Source organism: Vipera berus (genome assembly GCF_964194415.1).
Source record: "Vipera berus genome assembly, chromosome: 2".
Classification (NCBI taxonomy): Eukaryota; Metazoa; Chordata; class Lepidosauria; order Squamata; family Viperidae; genus Vipera; species Vipera berus.
In genome coordinates this window covers 180,866,031-180,873,694 of record NC_138203.1, presented here as the reverse complement: position 1 = coordinate 180,873,694, position 7,664 = coordinate 180,866,031, and positions in this window count along the sequence as shown.

The window sequence follows — 7,664 nt, the reverse complement described above, 5'->3', positions numbered from 1 at the left end:
AACTCTAAGTGAAAGTGCGTCACAATTGAAAGTAAAAGATGGCGGCTAAACCTCCCCCAAAAACTCTTCGGAGTGCTGGAACTTCCCCGGTGCAACAATCATCATTGCAGGCATTGCATCCTCCTGATGTAGTGACATCGAAGGACTTACAAGATGCTCTTGAAAAACATACCCAGGTAATTTTGGAATCAATTTTGGAATCAATGGGTGATAAATTTGCACAGATGGAGGAGAAATTGAAGAAGTTGGAGGAGAGAATGGAGGAGAGGATGGAACAGAAGTACAGGGTGATGAAGGTAGACATTTTGTCTTCAGTGTATAAAGTGGCTGAATGTGTGGAAGATTTGGATGAAAAAGTCAAAGATTCGACTCAAAAGAATGCCATATTAGAAGCAAAAGTATTGGAGAATGAAGATTTAAGAGACAAAATGGATAGAGAATTGAGTCTTGCTCAATATTTCCAGATGCAGTTTGCCATTAGAATCAGAGGTTTAAAGGAGAATATTAAGGAAGATCTAAAGCAGCTGGTTTCTGAGGCTCTCGAAGTGGTATTGAATCAGCCAGCATCTGAAATAAAAGGAGGCATGGATAAAGTGTATCGTGTGAACTCATGGATTGCTAGACAGAGAAAGTTGCCTAGAGATGTGGTGGTTTATTTTGCAAAAAGGGAAATTAGAGATGAAGTTATACAAGCTGCCTATGATACTAAAGTTGTGATTGCTGATCAAGAAGTTCTGGTTCTAAAAGAAATTCCTCCAAAGATTTTAAGGAGAAGGAAGGATTTTACATTTCTTGTGCAAGAGCTCAAGCAACGAGATATAAGGTTCAGATGGGAGATTCCAGCTGGGTTGATGGTGATGCATGAAGGTAAAAGGTACCGTCTGGTTACTGTGATGCAAGCGCGTGATTTTTACAATAATGTTTTAAAAGCAACCCCATTAACACTTCTGGAAGCTGCAAAGGGATCTGGAGAAGGAGAATATCAAGAGGCTGAAGATGGACAGACAGAGGAGAATGGTGCTGGAGGAGATCAAGTTATAACACTTTTGGATGATCCCAGAGAACAGAGGGTGACGCGTGCTGCTTTAAAACGATCAAAAAAGATAAAAGAACAAGATCAGCAGAAGTCTATGGAACTTTCACAACGTACTTACAGCCAAGTAGTGGGAGGTGGGAAAAGATTTGGGTGAGGAATGTAAAATTTATATAAGTTTGAAATCTAAGAGAGAATTTTTACAAAATGTTTTATAGATGGTATTTAGATTTTAAAAAGCTAAGCATGTATCTGAATTATTAGCCTAAATGTTGAAGGTGCGGTGATAAAGACGTAATATATTTTCATATTTTTATATATGGTAGACTTGTAAAAAGGTTAAGGCTTTTTGGATAAAAGTCTGATGGAATATACTAAGTTGATGTTGAATTTAATTACGGCAGCAAGACTTTTGATAGGATAGTACTGGAAAGAGGAACTGCCGGCCATAGAAGAGTGGATTTTAAAGGTTTCTGACCTGGTCGAAATGGTGAAGATTTCGGCCTATTTGAAAGATTACTCGCAGGAACGCTATATTATGGAAGGGAGAAAATGGCTTGAGTTTATTCAGAATAAGTATAGGGTTAAGAAGTTTTATATTTGAATAAGTCTTCTTTCTTTGTTTTTTTTTCTATATTAGTTTTTTATATATATATTTATATATATTTAATATTACTAAGGTTTGTTTTATCCTATATAAGCTAGAGAGTGATAGATGTTAGAGTTTATGGTTGTTAGTATATGGTTGTTTATGATTGTTTTTTTATATATATACCTTGTATTTAGCTCTGGGAAGTGGGGGGGGAGGGGGGGAGGGGGGAGAGGAAGGGGGGGAGGGAGAAGGGGGGGAGGGGGGATTTTTTAAGGGAAAAATTGTATGTTAAAACTTTTCAATAAAAAAAAAAAGAAACAGTGTACGCTGTATTATACATTGCTTCACACATACATTTTATCCCTGCCCTATTGAACACTTTGTCGCTAGTACTAAACCCTTAAAGTTGTTGAGCAGATGCAGTGACCTCTGTTTTTAACAGTAAAGCAGTATGTGGAAGAGAAACGCAGGACAATCCGTTTGCCACAGGCAGGCCGCACGCAATTTGCTCCCAACCCTGAATTTTTCTGATGAGAGCCAGTGGGCCCAACTAGAAGGGAAATGCTAAGAGTGAAGAGACTGCAAACATTTCATCCTTTTTTCTCTCTGATTCTTTTTGGTTACTGAAGATAGAAACTCTCCCTTCTCTTTCTACAAAACTGGGAATAAACAGTGTCTGAATGCGTATCTATGGCTTCATGTCTAATACAGACCCATTAAAAGTGGAATCTGCCATCTAGAAGGAATGACTCGGATTATGAGAAGATTTAAGTATTTAAGTTTAAGGTATTACTGTGAGGGATAGATGCACTCTATTAAATGTAAGCTTGTGGGCTGAAATAAACAACTAATTCTTCTGAATTCACAAACAATGAGCTATGAAGAGAGACTCAGATCATGAATCATAAAAACAGTGCTCAGTGACTGATATTTAACCTTTTAACAACTTTGCTATGCATGGTATCACTAACACATTTTTGTATATTTTCTTCTTTCCCACTCTAGCAACTACTCAACCCTTTGGATTTATATGAATTCTTGTTACACTAATTCTATTTATTTTGTGTAAATAAAGAATGGTATAGTGAAGGATTTAATGGAGCACCTGAAAAATAAAACGATGGGAGTAAATGGAAAGTTCGCTTGATCTTCTCCAATAACAGCTAGCCCAGGTTTGACAGAAACCAGAACAGAACATATCTTTTTATTTTGGCAGTAGTTTGTGATATTCTTGTCTTCCCATTCAAATAGTTTATACATCTGTCCAAGATGAACAGGACAGATTATAAGAGGCGGATTGCAAATTGGGAGTTTTAAACTGTAATCCTGCTTGTGTCTATTTGTGTCACATTGCATTGACAATATTGCAGTTCCTTTCTTCAGTGTGCGTGACCCAGCCTTCTGCAATCAGATGCCTTTAATATGTATTGGAACTGCATGTCTATGCTGGCTGAAAATTTTGGGAGTTCTAGTTCCAACACATCTGGAATTTGCCAGTTTGGTAGGAAGTTTGCCTACAAAAACTGATCCGTGATGACGAGCCTATAACACACATGTCAAAGGTGAAATGCCACAGTATTTGGGTTCCAAGTTCATCAACACCTGACAATAGCTACTCTTCAAAGTATGCTGTATTCTTGTGTGAACTTTGGAGGCTGCAGTGACCAGGCAAGAATGGAGTGTGGTTTTTTGCGGGTGTCAGAGCCTCTGGCAGTCGCGCAAAAATGGTGCATTCTTTCACCCAGTTTCTGCAGGCCTCAGAAGAGTGTTCTCTGAAGCTGTTTTAAGAACAGAGGCCTCAACTGACCTGGAGTAGCCTCATGTAGGCTGTAGGGGCCTGTCAACAGAAGAAGAACACCATCTGAAGATGAGCAATATGTGGGAGGGGTCCTGGGGAGGGCTGGGCTGGGAGGGGGCAATCCTGATGTTCCCCAAGGCTCATGTCTTTTGAAGGCAGTGGTGACATGGCAATTAAAACTACCAGGCTTTGGACTCTTACTTTAGGCCCAATTTCACTGCAGCCACCAAGTGTCTTTGTTGAGGATGCCCCCCCAAACCTTTTGGGCATCAGAGACTGGTTCCATGGAGAGAGGTTTTTCCATGGACCGAAGGGGTGTGGTTTCGTGTGCTGTCTGCATCCTGCGGATGGGGCTTTGCTTGTTTGCACGGACCGATTTCTGGCATGCCACGGCCTAGTGCTGGTCCACAGACTGGGGGTTGGGGATCCCTGGCCTAGAGAAAGGTGGGGGGGGGGTAGAGAATTGTTTCATTTTTGTTCGGGGGAGAGATGACATGCCAGCAGAGCCAGGTTTGGCATTTTCTGAATTTTTAACACAAATGTGCCCAAAAGATTTGTCATCTCTTTCTCTATTCTATTGCATGATAGCACTTTCAGTGCTGATCTTTTTTTTGCAAGTTGGTAGCAATAGTAATCTTCAACACTTCTAATAATCCACTGTTCATCCTACTGTTGAAGCTGAATTGCATTTAGGGATATAAATCTGGAGCCAAGTCAGGAGGTGGCTAGAACTAAAACTAAAACCCTAAAAATAAATATAAAAGAAAACCTAGCAGCAGGATAGGAGTTATACCCCAAGCAGGCCCAAGAATAGAGGAACACAGCTGAATTAAGAAGGTCCTTAGTTATGAAAATTATCTTTTCATTCTAGAGTAGTATTTTTTACCCTTAACAAATTGAAGACATGTGGACTTCAATTCCCAGAACTTTCCCCCAGCATTCTGGCCAGGGAATTCTGGGAGCTGAAGTCCATACATGTTCAAGTTGCTAAGGTTAAGCAACAAAATTCCTATTGTTAATATATTAATTTATTTAATATATTAATTTATTTAATACACACACATATCAAAATGAAATAGATTTTTCCCCCCTTTATTTGCACAAGACTGCTAGGGACATATTGTGTGGGAGCCGGCCAATATTAGAAAGAGGCAGGATAGTTCTTTGAAGGATTCATGCAATGTTTCACAGTCCATAGTTCTTTGTGACCTGTTCCCCCCCTCTCAAAATCCTGGGCTGCTCAAATTGTAGTTTTTAATCTGAAAAATAAGGAAAGTTAATTAATAAATGAGTACCATCAGTTCTTCTAAATATGGCTGGGCATCACCCACCACTTTGTCCTGGCCAGGCCCATAAGTTAGTGTGTGTGTCAAGTGCAGGAAATTGAGAATCCAAACAGCTAAACAAATATAGGTTTATCGTATGCTAATGCTCTTTACAAGAATTTGGACTACTAACCATCAAAGCAAATTGGCAGAGATAAGAGTCAGTCATGGAATTCAAGGTGGGCTGGACTTAGATCTCTCGTGGGTGTGAAGGGACTTGTGACTGATGATGCATTTGACCCCTCCTTCAGGTTCAGCCTGGTCACCTCCTACATCGTGCCTCCCAGTATACCCATAAAAGGTCAAATGTTGCCTTTGTTCCCCCTCCCCCCAAAAAAAGTTGTGCATCCCAATCCTAAAGCACAGGGAAGAGGAAAGAAAAGCAGTTTTTATTTTGTTGATAGCCTCATTCAGTGCTTTTTTTGTAAAAGAAAAAGGTGCCGGAACTCCCACATGTCACACAATCTGCCTTGCCTACCCTACAAGGTTCCATCCAAAAAAGGTGCCGGAACTCCATTCTGAGCGTTCTATGAGAAAAAAAGCCCTGGCCTCATTCCTGACAAGTTGGGTGGTGATGATGCAATGTAAAAGATTTGAAAAAGATCAAATAAAGGAGGGAGCATTCAGGAAATCATCCTGGGTTCCAAAATAATGTGACAATGTCAGGGATGGGGAGGAAATCACAGGGATAAAAAACCTTACTGTGTCTTGCTGCAAGTCTGTAGCTAACATTCAAAGAAGATTACTTAGTCTCAGTGTAATCAGCGGAGAGCATATGTACTGGGGTGAGAGAAGATGGAATGGGATCCAGATAGGGTTATCAGAAATAGAGAAGAGAAATTTTTGCAGACTTTCCTAGAGAGGCCTTCTGGTTGTTTTCTTTGGGTGGTGTTTAAATCCCAGCCAGCCCTAAAATAAAATTACTCCATAATTTACTTTACGCCAAGAGCACCTGCTATAAACATATTCCCATGACCGTTAATGCAAGGCTCAGTTGTTTGTGCCATGGGCACTTTAATTTATTTATTTTATTTTATTTTTATTACATTTATATCCCGCCCTTCTCCGAAGACTCAGGGCGGCTTACAAGCTTAGCAGTAGCCTTCATTCTCTGTATATGCCTGCTTATTAGGGCTTTCGCGCCCCCCCCCCCAAGCGGCATTATTACAAAGTCAGCTTAATTGCCCCCAACAATCTGGGTCCTCATTTTACCTACCTCAGAAGGATGGAAGGCTGAGTCAACCTTGAGCCTGGTGGGATGAGAACCTGCACTAATTGCAGGCAGCTGGTGTTACTTAAGGAGGCATTAGCCCACTGCTCCACCAAGGCTCTGATATACTGACAATATATCAACACTACGCTGGTGGGAATCTCTGCCTCATTATAATCTATCCTGTTACAGAAGAGAGGAAGGAAAGAAACCTTCTCATGAAGAAAAATACTTGCCAGCAGCAGTTTCTACCTTTGACACAGCACTTCCTCATCTGCCAACCCGCACCCCACCCCATATAAGAAGTTTTGTTTAGAAATGTTTAAATTACCAATTTCAACTCAAACTAGAAGTGTTACAGTCTCCTGCAATACCAGCTAGCTGGGAAAGAGCAGTTTTCTTTTGCAAGATTTGGTGACATGAACCTTGGATTGGGAAACACCACAGTACTTTGCAATTTCCACACATCTCCGTTGTTTGTACCAATTAATGTAATAACAAGAGAAAGCGATCTCTAAGATGATGAGGCTTTGCTGACAGCACTGGACCAGTTTTATCAGTTTGGGAACATTTACTTAACACCTATTGACCTCCTAGTGATAATTTGACATTTAAGATTGAGCAACTGTTGCCTCAACCTTTTAAAATTATTGCTCCTATGCTGACAAATCATTGAAAATGTTAGTATAATAAGTCTTATTTTTTAAAAAAACTGGAAAAGAGGGAAAAAAATAGGATTAATTATATTTAATTATTAAGAAAAGATAAGGTGAGAAAAGAGGGACGCGGTGGCTCAGTGGGTTAGGACGCTGAGCTTGTCGGTCAGAAGGTCGGCAGTTTGGCGGGTCAAATCCTGAGTGCCGCGTAACAGAGTGAGCGCCTGTTACTCGTCCCAGCTTCTGCCAACCTAGCAGTTTGAAAGCACGTAAAAATGCAAGTAGAAAAATAGGGACCACTCCAGTGGGAAGGTAACAGCGTTCCGTGAGCCTTTGGCGTCTAGTCATGCCGGCCACATGACCATGGAGACGTCCTCGGACAAGCGCTGGCTCTTCGGCTTTGAAACGGAGATGAGCACCGGCCCCTAGAGTTGGAAACGACTAGCATGCATGTGCGGGGGAACCTTTACCTTTACCTTTTTAAGGTGAGAAATTCAGAAAGTGGAGAAAAGGAAACTCTATGGGAACGAAATGGGAGGAATAGAGAGATAAACTTGATCTTTATTGAAAAATCTACAGCTCTATCTATGGTGGTTAGGAAAGATTGTTCCATCCATTGCATTCCAAAGTCACATTCGGACTGCACTAGTACTCACTGTTACAGTCTTTAACTATCTGTTTTAGAGTACAGTTTTGACCTGTAGAGTCAAAACTTTCAAAGATTTGCACACGTTGCTGCTTGTTTACGTCATTGTGTTTTCCCCTCAAGGTTATTGGATTATACTCTGAATTTCTGGGGATCTTTCTGTATGGTTGCACACATTTTGTAAAAAGAGATAGGAAATGTAGAGGTCTCCTGCTATAAATTTAAGCAGACATTTGCCCCGAGTGAAGAAAAACAGATCCTGTTGTGGATGTATTTTCTATGGAGCAATGGTGCACTTGGGGAAAAAAAATCCTAAACAGCCAGTTAATCTTCACTTTGCCTTTCACATATAAGCAATATGGCACTATAGCCTCTTGAGTACAAGTAACAGAGGACACTTGTGG